The 12,165-nt window shown below is 32.8% G+C and overlaps 1 protein-coding gene across 1 annotated transcript in view; it reads left to right on the top strand.

Annotated features, from left to right (window-relative positions):
* Nucleotides 1-12,165, top strand: part of LOC101900285 (uncharacterized) — a 510,960-nt gene that overhangs the window by 386,766 nt on the left and 112,029 nt on the right. The window lies entirely within an intron of this gene.

The following is a 12,165-nucleotide window of genomic DNA, read 5'->3' as shown; positions in this document are numbered from 1 at the left end:
ACAAATGTGCCGGAGCCCACAGTGAGAGAGGGAAATTATTATCATTTGTTCAATTAATTACGCTGAATTAAAAGATCTTTGGGACCCAAAGGCTTTGGGTAATTTGTCAAAAGTTTTTGTCGTTCAGGAACCATCTTCAATGTGTGGATACTCGAGCTTGTTGATTAATTTGGGTCTAATTCTTATCTCAAGTTTAAAAAGCCGGTGATCTCCATAGAATGAATACATTAAGAGACAGGTCTGTTGAAGAGATATTGTAATAACGTTGATTGAGGTGGCAGGCTTTCAGGCAGCGGTGATAGCGATTATGTCATAAAAATTCCTATCACGAAAAACGGGCCCATACCCCAATACACGTCCCATGGGCCTCAGGACAATTGGAGTCTCTCTTGTCTTATGACTCTCGAAAGGGGCATTTGATTTAATACATAGTTGGCACAAACACAGTTTGAAATAAAAAGGAAATCTTAAATTCATCGAAACGAAATCCCGTTTTTGGCACGTGTTAATGTTTCAAGTCAATTCATACACGTAATGTTAGTGTCATATGTAAAGAGACCTTTTCAAACTTGTATGTATAATTTTTATAGCATAGCTTTGGGAGCTCTCCACTATTTATGAATTTAAACAAACGATTCGTTTCTACAGTCCGCATTTTTATAGCCTTCACAATAGTATGAAGGGTATCTTCAGTTTGTTGTTCCGTTTATAACATCTCGAAATATACATTTTAGACCCCACAAAGTACACATATTCTTGATCAGCATAAAATTCTATGTCGATTTAGCTATGTCCGTCCGTCTGTGGAAATCACTCTAGCTTCCGAACGAAATGAAGTAGGTTGACAAAATGTATATTACGTCTGCAGGACTTTTGATATTTAAAATGGGTGGTGTAGGTCCACGTTTTGGTTTAGCTCCCATATAATGGTATCTCCCTTTACCGACATTTTAGTGATTTAAGCGACATTATTCACCGGAAATGTTTCAAATTTGGTATTTGAAGTTCATAACGGGTACTACATGACAGAAAATTATCGGTGCAAATTCACGTCTTCGTATGGCACCATATAACAGTACCTCCCTATATTCGGAATTTTGATGATTTTAGCTGCAGTATTCACCGAATTTTCTTATTCAAGTTTGGCATTTAAGTATTGTTATGGTTTATGACAAAAGTTGCCTATGCAGGTCCACGTCGTCGTATAGATTTTAAGATTTTAACGGATTTTATTTTTTTGAAAATTTCCAAATTTGTTCCAATTGGTGGTGGGTATTCAAAGATCGGCCCGCGAACTTATAGCTTATTTACTTGTTAGTACTCAAAATGCACAATTTGATCAGTTTGATAAACATGTTTAATGAAGACTTCATATATCATTCTAAATGTTCAGACTTTTAAGGTTTTATATGTTATTCAAATTTTTCGCAAAGAATAAAAGGAGTATTGAAAAGGATTGAAAATCTTTAAATTCGACGGGGACATTAGTAAAACCATTGCACAATGGATCCACATCCAATTTCGATGATTTCAGCTTTATTCATTCACACAATACCAAATTTAGTACTATTTAGTATTTCCTAGTAATTAAAGAACACATTTTCAAAAACACTTGCATATCTCAACCAAAAGAGAATTTAATATCAAATTTGGGGGTTCCAGCTCCCACCCAATACCAAACTTAGTACATTTTATTGTTTTTCAAACAATTATAGTTCGCAAAACAGCACCATCTCTCAACCATATACACTAACAGTGACATCCACATCAAATTTCAGCCCTATCCCTTTAGTACCTTGTTGTACTTATCGTATCCGAATACCAGATACCAACGGTGAACCTAATACCAAATTTCGGGATTCCACCTCTATCCATTCACGCAATACCAAATTTAGAACTTTCCGTACAAATATCGGATACATTTCCAAAACCACCTCTATATCTTAATTCCGAATACCAACAGGCACCTCAATATCAAATTTCGAGAGTCCAACTCAATTCAGATACTAATAGAAACCTAAATAACATATTTGGAAAATTTAATACTTTTTGTACAAATATAGGACACATATCTAAAACAAGCTCCTTTTTCAACCGTAGACAATAACCAGTGACATCCATATCAAATTTCAGAATTGTATCTATATCCCTTTACCCAGTACAAAATTTAGTACCATTTAGTACTTTTCGTACAAATATAGGACACATATCTAAAACCTCCTTGCCCCCTGGTAAACATTACCATCGTTCTCCACTAATAAACAAATGTTGTTTTTATAAAAACAACAATAAAGAGATAAGCCTGACCATTTTGCAATAACAAAAAACTCCTTTCTCAACAATAGACAATAAACATTGACATCCATATCAAGTTTCAGAATTTAATCTCTATCTTTTCATCCCATTCCACATTTAGTACCATTTAGTACTTTTCGTATTATTACAGTACATATATCCAAAACCGCCAACAGAAACCTAAAAAAGCAATTTTAGGATTCCAGCTCTATCCGTTCACCCAATACCAAAGTGAGTACCATTTAGTACATTTCGTGCAAATGTAGGATGCATTTCAAAACCACTCCCAACTCTCAAACATTGATACCATCAGTAGTCTGAATATCAAGTTTCAGAATTTGATATCTATACCTTCACCCAATATCAAATTTAGTACCACCTAGTAATTTTCGTTCAATTATTGTACATATATACTATATTTCAATCTCCGATACAACCAGCGATCTAAATAACATATTTCGTGATTCCAGCTCTATCCGTTCACCCAAAATCAAATTTAGTACCATTTTGTACTTTGCGTACAAATATAGGACACATTTACAAACCTCTGCCAAATCTCAAACACTGACACTATCAGTAATATATATATATATATATATATATATATATATATATATATATATATATATATATATATATATATATATATATATATATATATATATATATATATATATCAAATTTCAGAATTGTATAGCTATCCCTTTACCCAACACCATATATAATACAATTCCATTCTTTTCATTGGATTATAGTACACATATGCGAAACGCCTCTATATCTCAATTCCAGATGCCAACAGAGAACTCAGTATCCATTCGGGATTCCAGTTGTATCTCTTCACCAAACACCAAAGTTAGTAACATTTAAAGCGCATATCTAAAATAACCTACGTTACTCCATCCTAGACACCAACAGTGATCCGAAATTAATACCATTTAATACTTTTCGTACAATCATAGTAAGCAAATGCAAAACCATCATCATATATTAACCACCATACTTTTCGTACAAATATGGTACACATTCAGCTTTTATGCACTGATTCTTCACTCAACACAAAATTGTACCAAATATTGGACTATTTAGTAGATTTCGTGCACTTGTAGTGTCCAAAACCACCTCTTATCACAAACCTACCACCAACAGCGACCAAAATTCCAGCTTCATCCGTTCACCCTTAACCAAACGATTCCAAATTTATTACCATTTAGTACAGTTTGCACACAAAGATGCACAAACCTTTCCAAAACAACCTGGATTTTTATACCAAGTTGGAAGTTTTTAGCTCTATCCATTCTCATAATACCAAATGATATTATTTTAGGAGTTTAGTACAATTTAAGAACTTTTTTTAACCAAAAAATTCGAATTTTCAAAAACCCTTTGATACATCTATCCTGCACAGTATATCTTAGTATTTTTCGTACCCTTCCCGATCGAATTTCCAAAAACCGAGCCTTATCACACAGACAGACAGAGAGAACCACTAAACTTTTACGCTGATTAAGATTATATGTAGTTTGAAGGGTCCACTATAGTAATATGCCCTCTATACTATGGAAGAGGCTATATAATAATAATAATAATAATAATAATAATAATAATAATAATAATAATAATAATAATAATAATAATAATAATAATAATATAATAATAATAATAATAATAATAATAATAATAATAATAATAATAATAATAATAATAATAATAATAATAATAAGAATAATAATAATAATAATAATAATAATAATAATAATAATAATAATAATAATAATAATAATAATAATAATAATAATAATAATAATAATAATAATAATAATAATAATATAATAATAATAATAATAATAATAATAATATAATAATAATAATAATAATAATAATAATAATAATAATAATAATAATAATAATAATAATAATATAATAATAATAATAATAATAATAATAATAATAATAATAATATAATAATAATAATAATAATAATAATAATATAATAATAATAATAATAAAATATGGCAAAAATCATCAAAATACCGAATACCGAATATGCCCTCTATACTATGGAAGAGGCTATATAATATAATAATAATAATAATAATAATAATAATAATAATAATAATAATAATAATAATAATAATAATAATAATAATAATAATATAATAATAATAATAATAAATAATAATAATAATAATAATAATAATAATAATATAATAATAATAATAATAATAATAATAATAATAATAATAATAATAATATAATAATAATAATAATAAAATAATTAAAAAATTGTAATATATTAAGAGCTATGGAAAGTTTTTTCAGAAGAAAGAACAAGTAAAAAACAATAACTTTGGCCAAGCCGAACTTTTAATACCCCTCATCATTGGATAAAGAAATCATTTTTACATAAAAGTATCTGAATTCAAACGCGTTCCAATTTAAACTACAAATACCAGTAAGACAATTTGAATAATGCTGTTAAACTGTTCATAAAACCATAAAGTGCGTGAGGCCGTTATATGGAACTATACCAAAAACGGAAACCTCTATAGACAATTTTATACTTTAAGCATTTAAATACGAAATTTGAAACAATTTCGTAGGTAAATATGACTACGATTATCAAAATTCCGAATATCGATGGGTATGGTTATATGTGCGCTCTTGGAAAACGTGGTCATAAATATTTAATGTTCTGCCACCGGAGTTAGAACCCATTATGAACAATAAATCCCATTTTTTAGACAAATCCGGGGAAAAATATGGCAAAAATCATCAAAATACCGAATATCGAGAGGTACAGTTACATGGAGGCTATACCAAAACGTGAACCCACACATACAATGTTTCGCCACCGAAACTCGAACCCATTATGACCTACATATACCAATTTTTAGAAAAATCCGTGGAAAAATGTGGTTAAAATCATCAAAATACCGAATCTCGGGACCTGTGGACGTGGACCGATAGATCTCATTTTCATCCTAGACACACTACAAATTGTTCTACAAAATGTTGATGCTCTACGTCAAATAATGGGGGCTGTATCGTGGTTTCAACAGACAGACGGACGGACATCGTTAAATCGACTTCGAATTTAATGCTGATTTTGAATATATGTACTTTATGGGGTCTATGACTAATATTTAGGGATGTTACAAAGGTGGAAGGTATAAAAACATAAAATTCAGAAAATTTCACTCAAATGCTGACCACGATTGTGCTTCAATTGGTCAAATTTTGTGCCAGTATCTCACGGATAAATGTTTCGGTGTTATCTTCCAATAAGAGGATTGAAACAGACTCATTTGTATAGACATGTGTCTAAAGGCACAATCGCACAAACAAGGCGGGGAATTGACCGGTCCCGAACGTGAAATAAAATGTCCACCAAACTCGCCTCACAGCTATTTCATTGTAAGGCACGCAGTGTTGCATGTGTCACAGTCTTGTTGAAATCCCATGTCATTCAAAGTCCGGCTCCTGCATTTTGGGAAAAAAGCGACGAACTAGAATTCAATGACATGCAAGCGTTGTTGGTTTGTTAGACGATTTATGGTTAAATTATAGAAACATACACGAGTTGTTTAAAAATTGTTACCAAGTCATACTTTAGCGTGAAGCTCTTCTCTTTTTGAGGGTGATGTCTTTGAGGTTGTGACTTTTTATTAAACCTAGTATGGATTTTTGAGGTCATCGAAATAAAAAATCCTTGAAAATGTGGACATAGAAATTATGAAATATCTCATATGTGTCCAAATAAATATGTAAGTGTGCGTGTGTTTATTTATCCACATGCCATGTATATGTTTTCTATTTAGATGGTGATTGTGTTAGATGTTGTGTTTTTCTTGTTGTCTTGTTTTTCATTTCTGGTTTTCTTTTTTTTTCTCATTCTTACTCAGAAATGAATTATACATTCGTAATGCATACAAAACTATAAAAGTAGACAATGCGTAATGTTCTTTTTTGCGTCAAAAGTTTTTGCTGCAGCTTGGGCCGCCCCGCCCCGCCGGACACTCGGTATAAGTGCATATATAGTGTAAGTAACTACGGATATAGTCGACAGGACATGCATTTAGCGTACGGACACAAAGAAATTCCGCACTAACAACACAACATGCGCACACGCAGTTAGTCAGTCAGGCGGTCGTTCGGCCAGTCATTGACTTTCACCAACACAAATGCCAACAGTCAGAAGAAGAAGAACGACAACAACAACTAAAAGCATTGTACTTTTTGCAGCCATCATCAAACCAACCAACCATTCATTTTAGAAATTTCCTAGATGTTTTCCCGGCATCCTAACTGTATGGTGTCCTGTCTGGACAGCAGCAGTAGTAACACTGCTATTGTTACAAAAATTCCTGTTGTGCATTTGTAGTCAGTCGGGCAGCAAACTTTAAATGATGTTTTTTTTTTTTTTTTGTAAAAGGGTGCTACATAAAAACTGACAATCGGACAATAAATTAAACACCTAATAGGCATTTTTCTGGCGCATAGATTTATTTACGATACTTGGTGTTTTCGATGATAAAGATGTTTTGAAGTAAACGATGTTAATCACAGTAAATGGCCAGGAGGCGTTTGGCGTTATTGATTTAATGATGTGGTTTGAAGTTTTTAGATGGATAATCAGAATTGCTGTGTTCTGAAATATGCAACTACTAAATAATGGTAGCAAAATTGGGGACTCGTTTAAGATTATCAAAATATTTAAATATACGACATGAATATAATATTCGAAAATTGAACAGTGTTGGCTTGGTTGTTCGGGATACCATAGTATTTTAATATTTTTTTTTTTTTTTTTTTGGCGAACGATGGTAATGTTTACCAGAGGGTAAGGCAGGGAATACCTAGGTTTCGGAAAGAGACACCAATACTCAATAGTTCACTTGTTTTTTGTCTGGGATATTCTCCTCAGAAGTTATATAAAAAAACTTCTATGACAAAAAAAATTTACCCAAGTGACGAGATCGTAAGCTCAATAGAAGGAAAACCAAAGAATTACATAAAACTAAAATTCTTTCGGAAAATCTTCTAAATCTTACAACCGCACTTATAAACATTTTCATTTTCTCCAGTAATAAACCAACGTTGTTTTCATAAAAACAACAATAAAGGGATTAAGCCCGACCATTTTGCAACAACAAAATATTCGCCCCACATAACTATATGGCAGATTTCTGTCATTTTGGGTGTTTTCGACACAATTTTATACAAAATTTGGTGCATATTCCTAGCAGGAAGAAAGATCCTTGCGGAAACCTTTACATATTACTGTAACTCCCGATATACGGTATTTTAATGATTTGTGTCACACTTTTAACTGGAATATTTTCAAATATGAAGTAAAAATGCATCAAAGTTCGTCCGGGCTATTAAAACCATTTAGATGAAAATTGCAAAATTTTATAAAAATTCTGCTGCAAAAAATACCTCTACTTTTTGTGGTCCATTTTACGGCTAAATATAATAAATGTTGTACATTCTATCGGAGGAAGTGATACGCATTACGAACCTACAATAATAATTTGAAATAAATCGTCAAAATACCGAATATTATTGGGTAAAATTATATTGGGCCTCTACGAAAATTTGGACCTATGTTGAACAATGTCGCTAAATTCATCGAACCACATTATATTATAATCAAAATTACAACTTAAAATCACAAAAGCTCAGCATTTTCAGAAAAAAAAGTAAGCAAAGGCTATAGTCGTGCGGGGCCGACAATGTGATACCCTACAACACTACAATATGTTAGAAGCCCTCTCATGTCCAAATCCATTTTGGAAGATTTCGCTTTTGACATTATGTCACGGAGCACTGCCCAGATATCACCCTTAGCATTTTGACCAGGGACATTTACCCAATATTTATGCACTCCGTTGTACTGTTAGTTTTTGTGGTCCATTTTACGGCTAAATATAATCCAATGGTCATCCAAAATGCTAGAATTTTTCCCCGTTCTTAACTCTCTTCTCAGGCGTGTCGATTGGCTTCAATTGTGTGATCAGGAATTTTCATTGAACCGCTGATTATTTTGCGATCATCTCCAAAAGCAAAGGCCCCTCTGTGTCTCTAAATTTAGACTCATATATATGATTTGCTTGTCTACGATATTTGGTTATATTCGTCAATGAAATCAGCATAAAAAAGCCAGAAGTTCGCCTATTGTGTATTTCGGATATCGCCTGTAAGTAATGTTGGTACAAACCACTACAAAAGTAGTGGTCCATCCTCCCATCTGTCTTAAATTCTAACTTCATGCAAGATTTCGTGACCTTTGGTTTCTATTTGTGAACTTTTCAACGGCTGCAAAATCAGGAACATTTTGAGTTACTGGTCCATTTCAACCCCTAAATATATTGCGGACATCTTTGAAAACAATAGGCTTAGCCCTTCTGAGCCTAACCCTACCTTTGTGAAAAATTTCGTGAGGATCGGACGATAATATATCCCATATTTTTACTGTCGGCATCTACGTAACGGTCAGAATTGACCCGTTCGTCTATTTGTGATTTCGCCGGCATTACAAATATTCGTTTAATGGAAAATTTGACTTTTATTTACCACAAATGCTATGGTCTATTTCACCCACTAAATATTACCCGATGACCATCAAAATTGGAAGGTTTCTGCCCAGCCGAAAGCTCTAGCCCCATGCTTACTTTCGTTTCGATTGGTCTATAATTGTGACCTGTAGATCAACTGCAAAATCATAAATTTTTTTCAGTTTTTGGTTCATTTCAACCCCTAAATATTATGCGATCATCTCCAAAAGAAATAGGGTTCTATTCTGACCATTAACCCCACCTACATTTTAAATTTCGTGAAGATCGGGCCATAATTGCGACCTGTAGAGTGATTACAAATTAACATGGACAGACGGACAGATGGACGAACGGATATACTTAGCTAGATCGACTCAGCTCGTCGAGATAGGAAGATCCATACACACTTTCCTATGTGGGAAATCAATATTTCGTGGTGTTACATAATTTTTGGCCCAATCAAACTTATAATACCCCCAACACATAGTGTTGTAGGGTATAAATATCATTGATTTTTTTATCAGTTAGAGAATCAGCCAATCGACCAGACGAAACGGCTGAAGTTAGAATCTTGAAATTTTACACGAGCATCAGTCTTGGTGCTTAGGTGTGTGATAAGTCTGGATTTTTGCGTATAATAAGAAAGAATTTTGCAATCTGGAATGAGAGGAACTGATGAGAGTGCAGGAAAGGTGTACCAAAGGTCTCTTGTACTAAAATGGCAATAAACTTCTAAAATAATACCATTTTGGGGTCCCTGTTGGTGATAGATTTGTGATAAAAAAGAGGTTTTGGAAATGGGTACTACAAATGCACAAAGGTACTAAATAGTACTATATTTGGTACAAATTGGAATTGGTTGAAAATATAGTGCTTAAAATATAAAATTTGTTATTTTGGGTCGCGGTTCATGCGTAGCCTGGACAAATTGAGATGGTTGGAAATGTGTACTATAATTGTATAAAAATTCCTGAATGGTACTATACTTGGTATTAAGTGAAGGGATAGAGATTAAGTTCGGAAATTTGATATTTGGATTATATTACTTATGGTATCTGTGTTTGAGATATGGCGGTGGTTTGGTGTACTATAATTCTAAGAAAAGTACTAAGTGCTACTAAATTTGATATTGCGTGAAGGGATGGAATCTACAAATTTAATATTGAGTTCTCTGTTTGTAACTGGAATTTAGATATGGGAATTGTACAAAATACTTTGTACATACTTTTGAGTGCGGTTGAGGCGCTGGGAAAAACTAGCAATAAGCAATAAATATTCAAAAATTACATATTTCCCAGCCGCCATAAAATAAAATTGTGCGCTGACGCATACGATAATGTGTCACTTGAATGAAATGTAAAGCAGCCCTGCAATGTTCTCCATTCAATATTAGAATAGATAAGAACAATTGTGTGGCTGCGACTAGGTTAAGTTAGATTAGTTTCAGTAGTACGTAAGGAACAAATATTTTAAATAAAAACAGAACTGAATCAACAGCCTAACCGTTCGGTTGGTTTTCTCTTCTCACTCAGAATGATTTTAGCAATGTGTACGATAATTGCACGAATAGCCCTAGATAGTACTAAATTTGATATTGGGATAAGGGATAGAGGTACAATTCTAAAATTTGATTTTTAAATTACTGTGTTTGAGGTTTAGCTGTGGTTTGAAAATGCGTCCAATACATGTACAAAAAGTACTAAACCGTACTTAATTTAATATTGGGTAAAAGGTTACAACTGAAATCCTAATCACTGTTAGTGTCTGCGATTGAGAAATGGAGCTGCTTCTGGATATGCCTACTATAAATGTACCAAGTAGTACTGAATTTGGCAATGGAGGAAATAAAAGAGCTGAAATCCTTAAATTTGATATAATGTTCACCGTGATACCTGAGGTTGAGTTTGTTTTTAAAATGTGTACTACAGTTGTACGAAAAGTCATGAATGGTACAATATTTGGTATTGGGTGAAGCGACAGAGATACAATTCTTATAGATTTCGGATGATATCTGTGTTTAAGATGTGGAATGTGGTTTGGAAATGCATTCCTATTTCGAAAAATATTAAATGGTAATACTAAATGGTAATGAGATAGAACTGTAATAGATTAGGCATTAAGTAAAGAGATAAGGCTAGAATACTCAAATTTAATATGGAGGTCTATGTTGTAATCTTTAATTGGAATATGGTGGTGGTTTTTAAAATGTGTACTTTAATTGCACGAAAAGTAATAAATGGTACTATCTTTGGTATTTTGTGAAAAGATAGGGTTAGTACCTGTAACTGAGATATGGAGGCGATTTTGGAAATAGTATTAGCACATAACACTAAGTTTTGTATTTGGTGAAGGAATAAAGCTGAAATCCTCAAATTTGATATGGATATTGGTATCGGTAGTAAAACTGGATGTGGGATGGATGATATCCTCCTCCGTAAAATTCAAATTTAAAGACATTGAAGACTCCTTTATGTGAAAAGTAAATATTTTTCTATTATTCTTTCCGAAAAAGTGACGAGTAAGGAAAGGTCAAAAGGCGGGCGGGTCGACTTTATGATACCCTACACCACTATGCGTATTTAGTAAATCTCCCGAAAAACACCCTTATTTGGATGGTTTTCGAAAATCGCAATTTGGGAACTATATCCAACTCTGAATCGATTTTTAACAATTTTGATGGAGGCTTTATTTACCTCTAGTTCTAAATAACATTGGTGTATAATGCATGATATGACTTCGATAAGAATTATATCAAAAATATTTATTAGAGCATTAGATACTCCAAACGAGTTTTACAAAATGGAAAAACTCTGTTGAATACGAGTATGAAACAAGGTAAAAAACAGTAAGTTCGGCCGGGCCGAACTTTGAATACCCTCCACCATTTGGAACGAATTTAGAAATTTTCAAAAAATAAAATTCTATAACAATTTTAAAACCAGTAAGGAAAGTTCAAAAGTCGGGCGGGGCCGTCTATATGATACCCTACACCACTATGCATATTTAGTAGAGCTCTCGTGAAAAGGTTTATACAGGGCATTTCAGAGCTCTATGAGATATTTGGTACAAAATCAAAATCTATCTAATTCTATCGTGCATTTTACGAACTATAGCTATCTCTGAACCGGGTTTCTCCAAATTTTACGTATTCTTCTTCTTCTTCTAGACTGGTGATTTGGGCTGATATTGACCATTTTGTGCACATTTAACCCGAAATCGGATGAAGATATATATGAGAGCTATATCCAAATCTGAACCGATTTCGATAAAATTTAAAACAGCTATTCCTGTGCTCCATCTAATACTTGGT

Source organism: Musca domestica, unplaced genomic scaffold, assembly GCF_030504385.1.
Source record: "Musca domestica strain aabys unplaced genomic scaffold, Musca_domestica.polishedcontigs.V.1.1 6, whole genome shotgun sequence".
Taxonomy (NCBI): domain Eukaryota; kingdom Metazoa; phylum Arthropoda; class Insecta; order Diptera; family Muscidae; genus Musca; species Musca domestica.
The sequence above is the reverse complement of the archived record's forward strand: the minus strand, read 5'-3'. Positions and strand labels throughout refer to the sequence as shown.